Source organism: Pongo pygmaeus, chromosome 5 (assembly GCF_028885625.2).
Source record: "Pongo pygmaeus isolate AG05252 chromosome 5, NHGRI_mPonPyg2-v2.0_pri, whole genome shotgun sequence".
NCBI lineage: Eukaryota > Metazoa > Chordata > Mammalia > Primates > Hominidae > Pongo > Pongo pygmaeus.
The window spans coordinates 33,123,646-33,143,624 of record NC_072378.2 but is presented as its reverse complement, the minus strand read 5'-3'; positions in this window follow the sequence as shown (position 1 = coordinate 33,143,624).

Below are 19,979 nucleotides of genomic sequence, written 5' to 3'. Positions count from 1 at the left end.
TCTCACTACTTAAAGATTTTTCTGATGAGATTGGCGGTGATATTAACAAATATGGTTTAAAAAATATTGTTTAATAAAATATGTCAACATTTTAAAGATCTGTGTAACCCCACGAATCAATAATTTACAAATAATCAATGCATGATATTGCAAAGTCATGCATAGAGGAAAAGATCCATTTAAAGATAGACTAGTGAATTTTAATACAACCTAATATGAAAAGTTAATTGATAAGGTTTCAGATTCCACACTGCAACTAACCTGTAGGAATCTGCCATTTCTTGAGTTTTGGTGTCTTATCAAGGAAGAACAGTTACAATAGCTGAAATGGCTACTGAAACTTTCCTCCTTTTCCCAACTGTGTATCAGAGTGAGGCCAGATTTTTTTCTTGTACCTTAGCCAAAACAACATATTGTTACAGCTTGAATGTAGAAGAATATATAACCAAGCTAGCTTTATTAAGCCAGACATTAAAGAGATTTTTAGAAATGTAAAATAATTCCTTTTTTTTCACTATTTTTTTTTGGTGCTGGAAAAGACAGCTATTTTCCATAAAAGTATGTTGTTTATGTTAACATGTAATGGGTTTATCATTGTTATTTAATAACAAATAAACAAATTAATATAAATGTCACTTTACATAACCCATGTAAACTAAAGCTTCTTGGTGTTCTCAATAATTTTATGAATAAAAAGGGGTCCTGATATCAAAAGAATTACAAACTACTGATGTAGTTATCATGATTGTTTGAAACTATTTCTCCTAGGTGCCTCAGGAAGACTTACGAAAGTGTCTTAGTTTGTATGAGCTGCTATAACAAACTACCAGAAACTGGATGGCTTAAAAACAGCAGAAATGTATTTTTCACAGTTCTGGAGTCTGGAGGTCTGAGATCAGTGTGTCAACCTGGTAGGGATCTGGTGAAGGCCTGCTGGCAGCATCTTCTCACTAAGACCTCATGTGGCAGAAGGAAAGGGAGCTCTCTGGAGTCTCCCTTATAAAGGCCCTAATCCCATTCATAAGGGCTGCACCCTCATGACCTAATCACCTTCCAAAGGCGTCACCTCCTGATACCATCACCTTGGGCGTTAGGGTTTCATCATATGAATTTTGGGAAGGCACATTCAGTCTACACCAGGAAGTTCTTGCACTTCATAGTTGAAAGTCAGTTTTGTGGCTAGAAAAATCTTGGTTCTATTTTCTGCTCTTGAGTATCTTAAAAAGTTACTACATTTTCACATAACTGTCATCAAAAAGTCTGATGACAATCTAATTATTTAATAAGCCATTGCTACTTTTGCTGAGTATCCAGATGGTATTTTCTTTTTCTTTAGTATCCACAAATTTTATTGAAATGTATCTTGGTTGGGGGGAGGGCAAGAAGGCTGACTAGATGCAGCCAGGTGGAACAGCTCTCAACAAGGAGCCCAGATGACTGGCGCACTCCTAACAGATGTTCAGACAGAAGGCACCTAGAGTGGACAGACAGAAGACACAGAAGCTGGGCTGAAGGGGGAGAAAGCTGGGAACCCTGCATGGGGCTACAGCACAGCTGGACTCATTCCTGTCCTCCAATGGCTCCAGGGAAATGGGTGAATTGAACTGGCAAGGAGCAACCCACTGTCACCAAGACCTCTGGAACCATGGCAGGAGGAGACCCATCGACCACCATGGACACTTGAGTTGGCATGGAGAGCTGCTTAGAGAAGTGGTAGGGGCGGCAAGCCAGCTGGTGTGGAGCCTAGAGAATTCAGTGCAGGAGCATCTGCAGTGGAGCATGGTCAGGGATGGCCATTTCCCTAGGCTCAACTTACTCCCATAGGAGACATTAGCCCTGGGGGAACTGTTGGTCCTGAAATCTGTAGGGTGGTGTTGCCCATCAGATGGGTCTGGTTCTATCTGAGCACGCTTTCGTCTTCTGGCCTCTCCTGGGGCCCCAGCCTGGCCACATCTGCTTGCAGGGCAGCCTCAGGTGCCCTATGGACCTGTACCATAGCTTCTACACTGGCAGACCATGCCTGACCAGTGAGTGGAGAGCTCCAGCAAGGAGGCCTCTATGACCAGGCACCAGCCTGCATGCTCCCTCTCCACACTGCAGCTTCCTCTGGGCCCACAGCAACTCCCCACATCACTTTGCTGGTACACATCTGCTGGGTGGGTTTTGTTTTCCTTGCCTCACCAGCATATGGGAGTGCAATTCACCCCCCACCACTCCCCTGCTGACTGCCATTGCAGACCGAGCCTTGGTGGGCACAGAGCCAGCCAGCCCCACTCCCTCCATCATCCCACCCTGTGCTAACACTGTGCAGAGAACAGCAGATCCTCCCACACCCTGAGTGACCACTCCTGCACAGAAAAGGCACACAGACCTGCACCTGCCAATGCCCTGCGTGTGAGCCAACATGGCCTCCTGTGGGACCACACACACAGTTGCCAGCAGGGGCCCCCCTTCCCTTCCTACAGCTGCATTGCGTCTGCCACTGTGGTGGATGCCTGCAGGGAGGCGGGCACCCCAGCACCTGCTAGTACTCTGCTGCAGCTGCCACTACCGCTGCTGCTGGCACACTCAAACAAGGACAGATCCTGCTGTCACTGTACTATGAAACACTTTGGCTGACACCACTCATTGGAGTGTAGTGACCAGTGGTCTGGGAACACTTTGGACTGCACCACCTCCCCCCACCCCACCCCTCCCATCACAGCAGATTCCTAACTCCGAAGAAACAGAGAACAAAGTCATGGCCCCATACAAGTCCCAAAGAATTACAGCAGGCAGTGCAGGAGCTGGGAGTGGAATACTGTTCAAATAAAATCTTCCAGAAATGAAGTCAGTTGGCTGAATCCACCTTATACCACAATCAAACCCTCAAAGTCATCAAATAGGATAAATAGGGTAAATAAAAAGGTCGGATGATCTTTGCTGTCCAAAGGTCAGCAGTCTCAAAGATTAAAGGAAAATAAGCTCATAAAGATGAGAAAGAATCAGGGCAAGAACTTTGACAACTCAAAAAGCCAGAGTGCCTTCTTTTCTCCAAACGACCACACCACCTCTTGAGCAAGGATTCTGAACTGGGCTGAGATGGCTGAAATGACAGATATGTAATTCAGAATAAGGATAGAAACGAAGATCATTGAGCTACAGAAGTACATTGAAACCTAATCCAAGGTAGCTAAAAATCATGATAAAACAATGCAGGAGCTTATAGATAAAATAGCCAGTATAGATAAGAACATAACCAACTTGATAGAGCTGAAAAACACACAACAAGAATTTCATAATGCAATCACAACTATTAATAGCAGAATAGACCCAGTGGAAAAAAGAATCTCCACGCTTCAAGACTGGCTTTCTGAAATAAGACAGTCAGACAAGAATGAGAAAAAAGAATGAAAAGGAAGGAAAAAACTTCTGAAAAATATGAGATTATGTAAAGAGACCAAATCTGTGACTCATTGGTGTTCCTGAGAGAGATGGGGAGAATGAAATCAACTTGGAAAACATATTTCAGGGTATCATCCATGAGAAAGTCCCCAACCTGGCTGGAGAGGCCAACTGTTGGGGGCAAGCCCCCCAAAATCTGGCCATAAACTGGCCCCAAAACTGGCCATAAACAAAATCTCTGCAGCACTGTGACATGTTCATAATGGCCCTAACGCCCAAGCTGGAAGGTTGTGGGTTTACGGGAATGAGGGCAAAGAACACCTGGCCCGCCCAGGGCAGAAAACCACTTAAAGGCATTCTTAAGCCACAAACAATAGCATGAGTGATCTGTGCCTTAAAGACATGCTCCTGCTGCAGATAACAAGCCCAACCTATTCCTTTAATTTGGCCCATCCCTTCGTTTCCCATAAGGGATACTTTTAATTAATTTAATATCTATGGAAACAATGCTAATGACTGGTTTGCTGTTAATAAATATGTGGGTAAATCTCTGTTCAGGGGTCTCAGCTCTGAAGGCTGTGAGACCCCTGATTTCCCACTTCACACCTTTATATTTCTGTGTGTGTCTTTAATTCCTCTAGCGCCGCTGGGTTAGGGTCTCCCCAACCAAGCTGGTCTTGGCAGCCAACATTCAAATACAGGAAATGCAGAGAACCCCAGTAAGATACTTCACAAGATCATTCCAAAGGCACATAATTGTCAGATTCTCCAAGGTTGAAATGAAAGAAAAACAGTTGGCACCTAGAGAGAAAGGTCAGGCCACCTACAATGAAAAGTCCATCAGACTAACAGTGGACTTGTCAGCAGAATCTCTATAGGCCAGAAAAGACTGGGGGCCAACATTTAGTATTCTTAAAGAAAATAAAGTTCAACCCAGAATTTCATATCTGGCCAAACTAAGCTTCAAAAGTGAAGGAGAAATAAAAACCTTTCCAGAGAAGGAAATGCTGAGGGAATTCATTACCACTAGACTTGTCTTACAAGAGCTCCTAAAGGAAGCACTAAATATGGAAAGGAAAGACTGTTACTAGCCACTACAAAAACACAGTGAAGTACACAGACCAATGACACTATAAAGCAACCACATAAATGAGTCTGCAAATTAACCAGCTAACATCATGATGACAGGATCAAATCCACACATATCAATACTAATCTTGAATGTAAATGGGCTAGTGTCCTAATTAAAAGGCACAGAGCAGTAATTTGGATAAAGAACCAAGGCCTATTGGTGTGCTGTCTTTAAGAGACCCATCTCACATGCAATGACACACATAGGGTCAAAATAAACAAATGGAGAAAAATCTACCAAGCAAAAGGAAAACAGAAAAAAGCAGGGGTTGCAATACTAGTTTAAGACAAAACAGACTTTAAACCAACAAAGATCAAAAAAGACAAAGAAGGGCATTACATAATGGTAAAGGGTTCAATTCAACAAAAGATCTAACTATCCTAAAAATACGTACCTCCAAAAGAGGAGCACCGAGATTCATAAAGCAAGTTCTTATCGACCTTCAAAGAGACTTAGACTCCCACACAATAATAGTGGGAGAGTTTGACATCCCACTGACGATATTAGACAGATCATCAAGACAGAAAATTAACAAAGATATTCAGGACCTGAACTCAGCTCTGGATCAAATGAACCTGATAGACATCTGTAGAACTTTCCACCTAAAAAAGACAGAATATACATTTTTCTCATTGCCACATGGCACATACTCTAAAATCGATTACCTAATTAGAAGTAAAACACTCCTCAGCAAATGCAAAATAACTGATCATAACAAACAATCTCTTGGACCACAGCACAATCAAATTAGAAATCAAGTCTAAAAAATTCACTCAAAACCATACAATTACATGGAAATAACCTGCTCCTGAATGACTTTTGGGTAAATAATGAAGTTCAGGCAGAAATCAAGAAGCTCTTTGACATGAATGAGAACAAAGATACAACACACCAGAAGCTCTGGGACACAACTAAAGCAGTGTTAAGAAGGAAATTTATAGCACTAAATGCCCATATCAAAAAGTTAGAAATATCTCAGTTTAACAACCTAACATAATAACTAAAAGAACTGGAGTACCAAGAGCCAACCAATCTCAAGGCTAACAGAAGACAAGAAATAACAAAAATCAGAGCTGAATGGAAGGAGTTTGAGACACAAAAATGATTCAAAAGATCAATGAATCCAGCAGCTGGTCTTATGAAATAATTAATGAAATAGATGGACTGCTAGCTAGACTAATAAAGAAGAAAAAAGAGAAGATGCAAATAAACACAATTAGAAATGACAAAGGAGATATTACCACTGACCCCACAGAAATACGGACAACCATCAGAGAATATTATGAATGCCTCTATGACATAAAGTAGAAAATCTAGAAAAAATGGATAAATTCCTGGACACATACACTCCCCAAGACTGAACCAGGAAGAAAGTGAATCAATGAACAGACTAATAATGAGCTCTGAAATTGAGTCAGTAATAAATAGACTACCAATCAAAAAAGAAAAAAAAAGCCCAGGACCAGATAGATTCACAGCTGAATTCTATCAGGTGTACAAAGAAGAAATGGTACCATTCCTGCTGAAACTATTCCAAAAAGTTGAGGAGGAGAGACTCCTACCTAACTCATTCTATGAAGCTAGCATAATCTAAATACCAAAACCTGGCAGAGACACAACAAAAGAAGAAAACTTCAGGTCAATATCCTTGGTAAACATTGATGCAAAAAATCCTCAACAAAATACTGGCAAACCGAATCCAGCAGCACATCCAAAAGCCAATCTACCATGATCAAGTAGGATTTATCCCTGGGATATGAGGTTTGTTCAACATATAAAAATCAATAAATGTGATTCATCACACAAACAAAACTAAAGACAAAAGCCACGTGATTATCTCAATAGATGCAGAAAAGTCTTCTGATAAAATTCAACACTCCTTCATGTTAAAAACTCTCAATAAACTAGGTATTGAAGGAACATACTTCAAAATAATATGAGCCATCTATGACAAACCCACAGCCAATATCATACTGAATGGGCAAAAGTTGGAAGCATTCCCCTTGAAAACTGGCAGAAGACAGGAATGCCCCCTCTCATTACTCCTATTTTTAACATAGTACTGGAAGTCCTTGCCAGGGCAATCAGGCAAGAGAAAAGAATAAAGAGCAGCCAAATAGGAAAAGAGGAAGTCAAAGTATTCCTGTTTGCGGACGACATGATCCTATATCCAGAAAACCCTATCGTCTCAGCCCAAAAGCTTCTTAAGCTGATAAACAACTTCAGCAAGGTCTTAGGATACAAAATCAATGTGCAAAAATTACTAACATTTCTATACACCAACAACAGTCAAGCCTAGAGCAAAATCAGGAATGCAGTCCTATTCACAATTGCCACAAACAGAATAAAATACCTAGGAATACAGCTAGCCAGGGAGGTGAAAGATCTCCACAAGAAGAACTAAAAAGCACTGCTCAAAGACATCAGAAATGATACAAACAAATGGAAAAACATTGCAAGCTCATGGATAGGAAGAAACAATATTATTAAAATGGCTATACTGCCCAAAGCAATTTATAACTCAACGTTATTCCTATTAAACTACCATTGAGATGCTTCACAGAACTAGTAAAAACTATTTTAGAATGCATATGGAACCAAAAAGGATACATAGATACAAAATAAGGACAAGAAAACATGTGAAATGTCATTAGGCATTAGCGAATTACAAATTAAAACCACAATAAGATATTACTATATACCTATCATGATGGCTAAAAATAAAAAGTAGGCACAATACCAAATGCTGGTGAGGATGCAGAGAAAATAGATCACTCACATGTGGCTGCTGGGAATGTAATATAGTACAGCCACACTGGAAAATAGTTTGGCATTTTCTTTAAAAGCAAAACATGCAAACCACCATACAACCCAGCAATTGCACTCCTGAGCATTTATCCCAGAGAAATGAAGACTTATGTTCAGAGAAAAATCTGCACATGTATGCTCATAGCAGCTTTATTCAGACAAAAACGGGAGACAAACTGTGGTATATCCATACTAGGAAATACTACTTAGCAATAAAAATGAACAAACTGGATACAGGCACCACGACCTGGATGAATCACCAGCGAATTATGCTGAGTGGAAAAAAAAATTGCAAAATGTTGTCTACTAAATGATTCCACTTATATAACATTCCTGGAATGCCCAAACTATAGAAATGGAAATTAATAGTTGCTGTGTTAATGAAGAAGTGGAAATGGGAGGGAAGTAGCTGTGGCTACAAAAGGGCAAAATGAGGGATATTATAGTGATGAAAATGTTCTTTATTTTAATTATATCAATGTCAATATCCAGACTGTGATAATTTACTGTAGTTTACAAGATGTTATCCTTGGGGAAAACTAGGTAAAATGTACGTGAGATATCTCTGTAATATTTCTTAAAAGTGTCTGTGAATCAACAATTATATCAAAATAAAAAGTATAATTTAATACAACATCTTAACATTTTCAACAAAACTAAGTGTCAAAGTATCCCCATAAACCTCAAATACAAATTGGTGTAGACAAACCACTAATAGTTGTACGTTATTAATTTTTCCTGTTATGGATTATGCCTTTGGTGTCAAGTCTAAAAGCTTTTTGCTTAACCCCAGATCCTGAAGATTTTCTCCTGAGAGTTTTGTGACTTTATGTTTTACATATTAGACTTTGATCCATTTTTATTTCTTCCTTTGAAATCTGCACGCCTTTTTTTTTTCTCGCCCATTACACTATCTAGAACTTCCAATACTATGTTGAATAAGTGTGGCGAGAGTGGACATCACTGCTTTGTTCCCAATCTTTGGGGGAAAAATTTCAGTCTTTCACCACTATGTTAGCTGTAAGATTTTTTGCAGATGCTCTTTATCAAGTTGAGGCAGTTCCTCTCTATTTGCGTTTTCTGAGCATTTTTATCATGAATGACCATTGAATTACGTACGCTAATACCTCATATATGTACATCATTAACTTGGATTACGCTTCTTTAAATAGCTGCCTCTTCTACTGGTTGTCAAATGGGCTGTATCCTTTCTATTTAATGCCTACATGAAGTTTTTAAATATGGACTCTATGTCATATATTTAGTCCCTTTCAGGTTTCCAACATAAAGTGATATATTTCAGCTACTTAAGCACTTATTTCGGCTTTATGCCTCATGTAGTTTAGATTTATTACGAGTTTGCACTTACATTTGATTCCTTTTTATACTCCTAACATCTTTTTTTCTTAAACAAGTGGTCTATATATTTGGACTCACAATATTTATACATCCTCTGTCACCAGGGGTACATGTCCTTATGTGTTAAAGCACCTGCCTCTGGAGTCCTGTCATGTTACACGTTTCCTCTAAAACAAACCCTCCATGTTATTTGAGAGCCAACCTCGCTTTTCAAGTTATTTAGGCTGCTGTAACCTCCATTAACAAAGGATTCAAAAGTCATAATTGTGTGATTCTTTAGGAATTATCCAAAAAGGCAATCTGATTTATTTTCCAAATATCCTGGATCTGAAATAATCTATCAGAGTTTATTTCTATGCTTGGAAAGCTTCCTTTGATGTCAGCATTTGCAATTTTCTTACTTAGCTTATGTAGCTTATGTAGCTAAGTAAGAATTGCTTTTTTTGGTTTCTTAGTACATTCTGTCCATCAAGTACATTGAGATGTTTAGAATTGTTTTGGGTCAACAGTGTAACGAGCATCCAAAATCTTGTAGAGTCAATTTTCTTTGACTATTGTATAAGAAGGTCAATTTCTATTTCCTCTGTTGACAATATCCTGAGCGTTTTGAAGTCACACAATTGCAGTGATAATTTAGCAGGAGAGTGTTAATATTTTAACCTAAAATAATTGATTTTGTATTAAACAGATTCCGATGTAGGAATGTATTTAGTATTAACTATATGGAATTCTCTATAAATCTCATAAACATAGTAGATACTTTTTTGAAGGGAATTAAAAATTAAATATCAAAATTTTCATTTTAGAAAATAAAAAGTGCGGCTGGGCGCGGTGGCTCACGCCTGTAATCCCAGCACTTTGGGAGGCCAAGGCAGGTGGATCACGAGGTCAGGAGATCGAGACCATCCTGGCTAACACAGTGAAACCCCGTCTCTACTAAAAAATATGAAAAATTAGCTGAGCGTGGTGGCGGGTGCCTGTAGTCCCAGCTACGCAGGAGGCTGAGGCAGGAGAATGGTGTGAACCTAGGAGGTGCAGCTTGCAGTGAGCCGAGATCGTGCCACTGCACTCCAGCCTGGGTGACAGAGCAAGACTCCATCTAAAAAAAAAAAAAAAAGAAAGAAAAAGAAAAGAAAAAATGTCTTTTTTCTTTTTAAAATTTTCTCATTTTAATATTTAAAATTATTTTATCTTTTTTTAAAACAAGTTATACATGACATAGTTTAAAACATCAAATACAGATGGTTCCTGACTTATGATGGTTCCACTTAAGATTGTTCAGCTATGATGGTGTGAAAGCAGTACACATTCTGGAGGAAATGTACTTCAAATTTAAAATGTCAATCTTTCTCTGGGCTAGTGATATGTGGTATAACACTCTCACTTGACGCTGAGCAGCAGCAGTGAGCCACAGCTCCCAGTCAGCCATGCTAATATAAGTGTTCTGAGCATGCTGAGGGTAGGCTGGGCTAAACTGTGATGGCTTAGGGGTATTGAATGCATTTTCAACTTGCAGTTTATCAGGACACAAACCCACCTTAAGTCAAGGAGCATCTGTATTTCTACAGGGCTTATTATGCAAAACAGCTGACCACACTGCCTCCCCATTCCTCTTTCCAGACAGAAACTCTAGTAGATAGTCCCATTTTACAAACGAGAAAGTGGAGGCTTAGGGAGGTTAATTAACACACCCAAGTTCATATGGGTAGGAAGTGATGGAGCTATGATAAGAACTCAAATCCATATGGCCCCCAAGCCTGAGGTTTGATCTACATTGCTTCGTAATTACAGGATATATTAGTTTCCTATTGGTGCTGTAACAAATTACCACAATTTAGTGTCTTAAAACAACAAAAATTTATTGTTGGACAGTTCTGGAAATTATAAACCTAAAATGGGTCCTGTTAAATTAAATTAAATTTGGCCTAAAGCTGCCTCTGTACTTTGAATTCCTATATAGTATACTGAAATCTAACTTAGTGTGTAAGAAAATTGTACCCTAACTTAAGGGCATATTCTTGTAATAAATAGCTGAGTCTCAGGCAAACACAGCAGCCAAACTTCAGGCAATCACAGGTTGCCAACTGATCAGCCCATGATCAAATAAGGTAAACACTAAGCTGTAAACAATCAAGCTGCTTCTGTATACCACTTCCTTTTTCTCTCTATAAATATTGCCTGCCCCTGTTGCCGAGTGGAGCTCTCTGTACCTCTTCTGGTCCTGGATGCTGCCCAATTCATGAATTGTGCTTTGCTCAAATACCATCAAAATAAATTTAATTTGTTCAAAGTTTTTCTTTTAACACTTGTACAGGGCTAATCAAGGTGTTAGCTTGTCCATGTTCTCCTTCTGAACGCTTTAGAGGATAATCTATTTTTTGCCTTTTCCAGCTTGCAGGGACTAGCTGCATTCCTCGGCTTGTAGCCCCCTTCCAGCAATCACTTTCCTCTGATTTTTGCTTCTAATATCACATCTCCTTCTTCGATTCTCTTGCCTCTTTCTTTCACTTAGAAGGACCCATGTAATTATATCAAGACCACTTGGTTAATCCAGAATAATCTCCCCATCTCAAGATCCTTAATCTAATCACTAATGCAAAGTCCCTTTTGCCGTGTAAGGTAAAAGATTCACAGGTTTCACAGATTCAGATCTTTCAGGGTTGGCAATGGGGGGCATTATTCCATCTACCACACAGAGTAAAGTTTCATCTGGATGACTCATAGGCCCTACAAATACAAAATGTCTAATATGGAATGTTCTCTTAAACTATCCCTTCTTGATGACTGGAATTACTAAACACTTGGTCTTCCAAGCATCTTCTGCTGTCACCTTCTCCTCTCTCCCATATACAATGGATGAGGACACATCATGCTGCATCTGCTCCCTCACATGTCTCTGACCCTCTCTCTAGATTCCCTGATCCTACTTTAATTCGAGCCCCATCATGTCTAGTCTGTGTTACTCTAACAGTCATGCACCCTGCTTTCTCTGCTTTCAATTTTGTGCTCCTCTAACCCAGTCTTCCCACCAGAGTAGTCTTTCTAAAACGTGAAGCTGCCCATGACCCTTCCCTTACTATCAGTCTGCATACTGGTCCTACTGACTGCAGATGAAAGACCCAAGTCTTTAGCCTGGTGTGTGAGGCATCCATCCCTAGCCCTCTGCTTCATCTGTCCCCCACCCATTTTATCAATTCCAAACGACTTTCACTTCCCTCGAAGCCTGTCCAAGTGTCCAAGCCGCTCATGCTTTGTTAGACTTGGAAGCCGTTCTCCATATGCCCTCGATCAGCTTGAATGTCATTTCCACTAGAAAATTTTCCTAATTGTTTGTGACTTCAATGTCCCAATTTTACACACATTTCTGCTGAGCCGCTTTGTTTGCTAATATGTCTCCTGGGTGGTAAGCAGGACTCCGTGTCTTATTAATTTTTTCCGTCTCCAGAATTCAGCCACTGTCTGCCACACAAGTGCATAATGAGTTACTATACTGATATTATGCAGCCATGTCCCCTGTACAGCAGTTCCCTGGATCTCATGGCTTCTTTTTTGATTTGCCTTGTTTGTTACCAACTTCCATCAGTAAGACAATCTATCCAATCCTTGTGCCCTTTGCCACATCACATCCTCAGGGCAATAACAAAGTTGTTAAGTTTATGCACCTTCTCCACTTGGAGCAAGGCCTCACCACGTCAGGCCTCCCCCTGATTCTCCCCCCTGCCTGGGATGGCAGATTTTGCTCTAGTGGGTCTCCAGGCCGTGAGGTCTCCTGCCTTTTACGTTCTGATCTGGGTGGTGAGCTGCAGCTGTAGTCCTTACTTGTCTCTGCTGGCCATTAGAGACTTTGTACTCAATTTGGAGGAACTACTCTTGATGGATTGTGAGAGGATTTCCTGGTCTCCCTCTGTTGTCCACCAGAAAACCACGTTCTCTGCTTTTCAGCGTTGACTGCTCATGCTTATGTGATTTCTAAGAGTAAGATCCTATGGATTCTCCCTGGCAGCAAAGAATTCGCTTAGGATTTTGCCTGAAGCTGCACTTCCGGGGTCTCGCTTCATCAGAAGACTTCTTCATTTTCATCATCGGCCCAGCGATGCATGGGTACCTCTTAGGGTTTAGCCCCAGAATGTACCGGGGGAGGGGAGGGTAAAGTAGGTGGGGAAGGAGTCAAGAGTCGTAGGTCATCTGTGGCCGGAGTTTTGCATCCCTAATAAACGGGAAATGAACTGAAGGAAGACTGGGTTTTCACGTCAACACGAAGGACACCATTATGATGCTAGATTAATCATCAAATAAAATTCCAGATGGAAAAAAATCAGAAACTTAATTTGGAATTTGAGCCCCGCTCTGTTATGCAACGTTCCCAGCCATTGCTCCGAGGATGTAATGTGGACTTCCATCGCCAGATGGCGACCGAGACCACAATTTAAGTTGGTTTTCTCCACTTCCTCTGGACTGAATCCCCGTGAAAATCCCAAGTTTAACTAGGGGCTTTCCTCGCGTAACCTTCGCTTCTGCTTCCTCTCTCACATCACCTCAACCTGCGAGACTCTGAAAGGGATAATGTGGGTTGAGGGGAATACGGAAATTCAGGGAAGGGAGAAGGGGTGGTGTGAAGATTTCCAGACCAGCCAGACAGAAATAGCATACCAATAGTGGTTTATCTAAGCACAAACCCCGGAGCCAGAATGTCTGAGTAACTTAAACAGCCCTACCATGTAATCGTTGTGTGCATATGCCTCTCTCTCTCTCTCTCTCTCTCTCTCTCTCTCTTTCATCTGAGACAGGATCTCACTCCCTCTGTCCCACAGGCTGGAGTGCAGTGGTGCAATCATGGCTCGCTGCAGTCTCGACTTCCTGGGCTCCAGTGGTCTTCCCACCTCAGCCTCTGAAACCACAGGGTCTTGAACTCCTGAGCTCAAGTGATCTTCCTGGTCCGCCTCCTAAAGTGCTGGGGTTACAGGTGTGGGCCACCATGCCTGTCTGCTATTTAAGTGCATAGAAGAATGCGTGGCACTCAGTAAGTGTTAAATATTTATAAAATAAAATAAAATTTTATAACACTACACATATGTTGAGTATGCTATAAATACATACATATTTAATGAGATGTCAACATATATCACGTTAATGAATTAAGTAAGTTTGAGAATATTAGAGAAGAATGATAATAGATTAACGGAGGAGGCTGGGCGCAGTGGCCCACACGTGTATTCCAGCACTTTGGGAAGCCGAAGCAGGCAGATCACTTGAGGTCAGGAGTTTGAGACCAGCCTGGCCAACATGGTGAAACTCCGTCTCTACTAAAAATACAAAAAAAAAAAATTAGCCGGGTGTGGTGGTGCGTGACTGGGAGGCGGAGGTTGCAGTGAGAGGAGATCGCGCCACTGCACTCCAGCCTGGGCGACAAAGCAAGACGCCATCTCAAAACAAACAAAACAGATGAAATGGGGTTTGAGTATGTAGCCTGCTCTCAACATGAGATAGTAAAAAGTCTTTGCTTCCCTTACATTCTGCTAATTAACTCATTTGATGCACATCAATGTATAAAGCCTTTAACTTCTATTTTTTTCCTTGAAAAGCATGCGGAATGCCTTCTCAGGACTCTCCCATTTTTTATTTGTGAACACCCACTGGCGCTCCCGGATAAGAAGCTTGCAAGAAGGTGTGAACCCCCCTATACTCGTGAGCCCCTGGGGCTCTGCACTCTTTCCAGCCCACGTTTGACCTCAGTCAATTTTTAAATGATTCCAGCTACATTCTTCTTACCAGTGCCCAGCTGTACCTGCCTTGGGTAAGCAAGCACTCAGGTGACAACTCTCCTAGATTTCAAGCTAGCTGGAAGCTCAACCTCAGCTCTGTGATGGATTCAAAAAAATTGCGACCTTGCAATTTGTCTGATTTCTTTCTTGCTGCAAGGGAGCATCATTGTTTCTAGTTCTCTGCATCCCCAAGCAGAAACCAGAACGCTGTATAAATGTTTTTAAATGGAGATATTGAGAAAAACTGCCTGAGAAACCAATGAGATCCAGGAAGAATGCTTCCAGCACTAACATGAATGGGGCTTGGCCTTACAGAGAGAAGGGTTGGAAATTCTTACACCTTGATTTAAACTCTCTATGCATATTCTGAGCACACTGGGGAATGTACTACTGCTAGGCTTGATTTGGATTCATGGCTACTACCTCTCACAAAATGATAGGTCTTCTGTTTTAGTACAGGAGATAATTCCTCAGTCAATCTTATTGCTGCTATTTCTGCTAAGCATAAACAATGATTTGGGTCATGAATTTTAATGGGGTTTAAATTCCTTTGTGCATCCCAACATGTAATGAACTTGCTAATGCCAAGATGGATGCCATGAAAAAAAGAGATCTCATCAAAATTGTCACAGAGAGATGGAGGGCCTCTGCGTAGATGGCAGGGAGGTGGTGGCCATGTAACTAGCTGCTCGGTGACGAGCAGCCCTTGGGGAGAGCCCAGGTAGCACCAGGAGAAGCAGAAATAGAGAAAAGTGAAAGACTGAGGTGGAAAGAACATGAGAGACAAGAGCTCTGCATGGCCACATCACCAGCAGTCTTGTTACAATGAGGATGAAGGGACTAAAAAGAGGGGAAGAGATGGAATTCATTAAAGAACAGTGCTCATTCATACAAGGCAAGTATATTTGTGGCCTTTTCTCTCTCTATCTGAAGACATGGCTTACCGTAACAGGAACTATCATGGGCGCTGGATGGCTCTCTCGTGGTGATCCCATCCTCCTCTACATCCCAAACTTTTTTTTGAGTGCATTTCTGTGTTTTGACTTCCTCTCTCCCCAAAGTTCTTCTTAACTTCTGAGTATGACTTAGCTTCCTTATTCTTTGACATATTTGAAACCCCTAACTTCCTCTCCTCTGTGGTGTAACACACGTGGCTTCTTGATACCAGGAGGTACTGTCTGCGTACAACTTCATATTATGAGGATGAAATGCCCATGAATCTTACCAATCTGAGGAACAACCAGCGTTTGTCTTCTCTGACACAATACGGGTGCCACATATTCTGTAGGAAAAGGTGGTGTTCAGGTCAGAACCTCTCTGTTTCTCCATCTCTCCCTCTCTGGTTCTGGAAATGTTGAGAATATGAGTGAAGGGAAAAAGATGGGCACCATGTGGAGGCAATTTCATGGTGGCATGAAACAATTTTGGGGGCATGAATGCCATGGGCAGGACATCAGGGCCCCAAAAGGGAAATACACAGTAGTTTCTTTGGACTTCAGTGTTCTCTTTTATAGTAATGGAAACCACAAGGGCAGAGGAAGGGGAGCTGATTCTGTAAAAAGAAGTTTATTCCTACTTTAAAAGATGATTTTTTGACTAACTTCCCACAATAGAGCCAGAGGATCACAGGGGAAAGCTATGATCCTCAATTACAGAAAATGATGTTGGGTGCATCTAGCATCACAGAAGCTTTAGAGGACACAGTCATCTCAGGTACCTACAGATAAGGAAGAAGTACCGATGAGAGTACCTACTCATATTCTTATTCATGGAAGTGAATCCCTTCAGTAACCAAATCATTAGCTGCTGGTAGATGTTTCTTTTGGCTCCTCTCTCTCCTGAGCTCTCAAATACAGACTTTTTTTTCTGTGTGCCTCTGCTTTTGGCAACTCTGTTCCAAGAATAAGACTATTTGTTTGTAGATGAGCTTGCTAGGTCGGGAATCCCTTCTATAGGGAGATGGTGAATCACTCAGCAGGACACAGAGGCATGGGTTGAAATGGTGAGATGTACCTTAGTTTAAAGAGAGGTCACAGGAGCTCATGGGCCATTATTAGATAAACTCTAAATTAGAAAAAAGAACCACATTTCTCTTTTGATAGTCACATAAAAATTGAAGCCATACTCATTCTAATAAAAAGTAACATGCATAGCTCTTCATTGCAAAGCTCATCTATTATTCATAACAGGCCTATAGGGTCTATATCATTTTTACAGAAGTGGAAATAGCATGCAACTACTAATTTAGTTTATTCATTAGTTTTCCAAAAGTGAAAAAAAGAATTTTCCCTTTGACTTCCTACCCGGTAGTTTGAAAGAGATAAATTTATGACTGAAAAAAGAGTACTTCACATCATACACAAATAATTAATGCAACTGATTGACCCAAGCTAGTGTGTGTGATATTGTGATATAAGAAGAAGTATATATTTGGTCTCTGACCCTGGTTCCTGCCCTTCAGCTCCTAAAACCCTTGAAATCTCCAGTGATAAGGGTGTCTGTTGCATGCTAATGAGGTGACTGGTGGCTGGGGCTGGTCACCAGAAAGACCAAGGCAGGGTTAGAGGGTTGGGATTTTCAGCCCACTCACAATCTCTGGGGAGAAGGGAGGGGCTGAAGGTTGAGTTGACTGCCAGTGGTCAATGGTTTAATCAACCCACCATGCTGACATAACAAAGCCTCCATTAAAACCCAAAAGGACAGAGTTTTGAGAGTTTCCAGATAGCAGAACATGGAAAGATGCCTGGAGGGTAGGCTCTTGAAGAAGGTGTGGAAGCTCCGCACTCTTTCCCCCATACTTTGTCCTATGTGTTTTGTTTTTCTTTATCAGTCTGTCCATCTGTATCCTTTGTCTTATCCAATGTAATAAACCAGTGTATGTAAGTAAGTGTTTCCCTGGGTTCTTTGAGCTGCTCTAGCAAATTAATTGAACCTGAGGAGAGGTTTGTGGGAACCTCCAATCTATAATTGGGTGGTCAGAAGTACAGGTGACAGCCTACTAGCAACTGGCATCTGAAGTGGGAGGGGGGCAGTTTTGCATGACTGAGCCCTCAATCTGTGGGATCTGATGCTATTTTTAGGTAAATAGTGTCAGAATTGAATTGATTTAGAGGACACCCAGCCGGTGTCTGCTGGAGAATTGCTTTGTGTGGGGGAAAAATCTCCACATACCTGATGTCAGAAGTAACTGTGTAAGACAGTATGAAAAATGCTTTGGAGTTTTTTGTTCCCCCCCATCTCTATTTATATAGGTTAAAAATGTGGCTGGGTGCATGCCCATGATCTGAGCACTTTGGAAGGCCCAGGCGGGAGGATCACTAGAGGTCAGGAGTTCAAGACCAGCCTAGGCAACACAGTGAGACCCCCCACATCTCTAAAAAACAAACAAACAGACAAATACGTAAATAAATCAGTACAAGCCTCATAATCCATTATGAAAGTGTCAGAGTGATGAATGTCATGGGCATAGTAACAGTAAAGGAAATAATGTGTTGGAGGAATATTTAAGATAACTGCGGCTGCTACAAGCAAAACTACAGAATAATTTCATCATATGCTTTTTTTTTTTGTTTCCAAATTAGATACAAGATTAAGCCTTGGGTCATATACATTTTTTTTTGTTGTTTCCAAATTAGATACAAGATTAAGCCTTGGGTCTCTGGCAGTGGAGGGCGATTCTGATATTCACATATAATTACCCACAGGGCATGGATTCTGAGAGATGCTGATAAAAGAAGTTGGTGCCTTTTGGCATTTGTTCCCAAGGATCTTCCAATACCCAGAGAATCTGCATTTACACAGATCATGCTTCCTTGGGAGCTTCTCTTGACTGCCCCCCACACCCTCATTCATGGCTTTTCCTCTTTGATCTCCCATTTCAGTCCTCACACCTGTCAACACTGTGCTTATTACCACATGGAGTGGTTAGAAGATCTTCCCAGAGTCAAGACATTTCCAGGGTCACCCTTCTCTTAGGCATTTCTTGGCACGACTGTCCTGAATAAAGGAAAGAAGGTGACGGTGATGTTGAGAAGCATCTAGAGGGCTGGAGTCAGGTGGAACCGGCTGAGGCTGTTGGATCAAGTTTCAGCCACTGGTAAAAGACCTCCAAGCTGCGAATGCTGTTGCCATTTGTGTAAAGTCGCCTCCGAGATTAGAACATGCCAAAGACTGAAGAAAGAGGTCTAGGTAACACAAAGCCATCACGTAATTGAAGTTTCTTCCATTTCCAAGGACAGGAAGCGTGCAAATGGCTCTGTGTTCTCAGTAGGGGTGGGGCTAAGAAGTGAGCCTGCAAATGGTAGTTTGGGTGAAGACTTGTGTGATGCATGCGGGGACTCAAATTTAGTGTCCCCTGAACACAAACACCCTCTATGATCTGGCTTATGTATCGCTCCTACGAACGTTCAAAGAACACCTTTATATTCTGAGGGGACACTGTTCATCATCAGATCACTGTTGGCGGAAGCCAGCTGACAGCTTTGTATTTCGTGTTTTCCCCTTTAGTAATGTAAAAATAGAGGTTATTTCTCCATTTTTTCAATGTAGGATTTTTTTTTTTTTTTTTTGACAGGGTCTGTGTCACCCAGGCTGGAGTGCAGTGACACAAACACAGCTCACTACATCCTTGACCTCTTGGGTTCAGATGATCCTCTCGCCTCAGCCTCCTTAGTAGCTGGGACTACAGGCACATTCCACCAGCCCGGCTAATTTCTTTTTAAAGTTTTTGTAGAGATAGGGCTCTCACTATGTTGCCCAGACTGGTCTTGAACTCCTGAGCTCAGGCGATTCTCTTACCTTGATCTCCCAGAATGGTGAGATTACAAGCGTGAGCCACCATGCCCAGCCCAATGTAGGAATGTTTAATTCCTCCACTTGCTGTCAAAGAAAACTGCTAACTTTCTTATTTCCTAATTTCTCTTTTCCTGATTTGCTTCTCCTTAGGTTCTGCTCTTGGGTGTTATCTCCTTAGTTTTGAGAATATGAAGGTTTGTTTAGAAAAAAAAAGCAGAAAAAATTCACTGGAAGATTTCACATTGGTATATATCGTTATGAAATGTGACAGTGAAGTTTTAGGGTAGAGATATTTGATCTGATCACCATTAGGATAAAATCAAATCTCCTTACCATGTTTTACACGTGTACCTGTCCAACCTTGTCTCCTACAATTATCCAACCAACCCGTTCTGTTCCAGCCTCACCGGCCTTCTTATTCTTTCACGAAGCTCACACTCTCCTCCAGAGCCTTGCACTCTCTTTTGCCTGGAAAGCTCTCCCGGATCTTAACATGATAGGAAAACAAAAGACAACTGTTTGTCATGTCTACTACAATCTCAGCCCCATGAGGCAGAGTCCATGCCCATTTTCCTTCCATGTAACATTCCTGGCACCTAGAGAGTGACTGATGCATAATGGCTGGTAAAACATTGGATTTAAAAAACATTTTAGTATATTTTCTCCCCCAAAATATACAAACACAACAGAGGCACTTATTTTATCTATATCTTTAGCACATTTTAGGCATTTAGTAAATT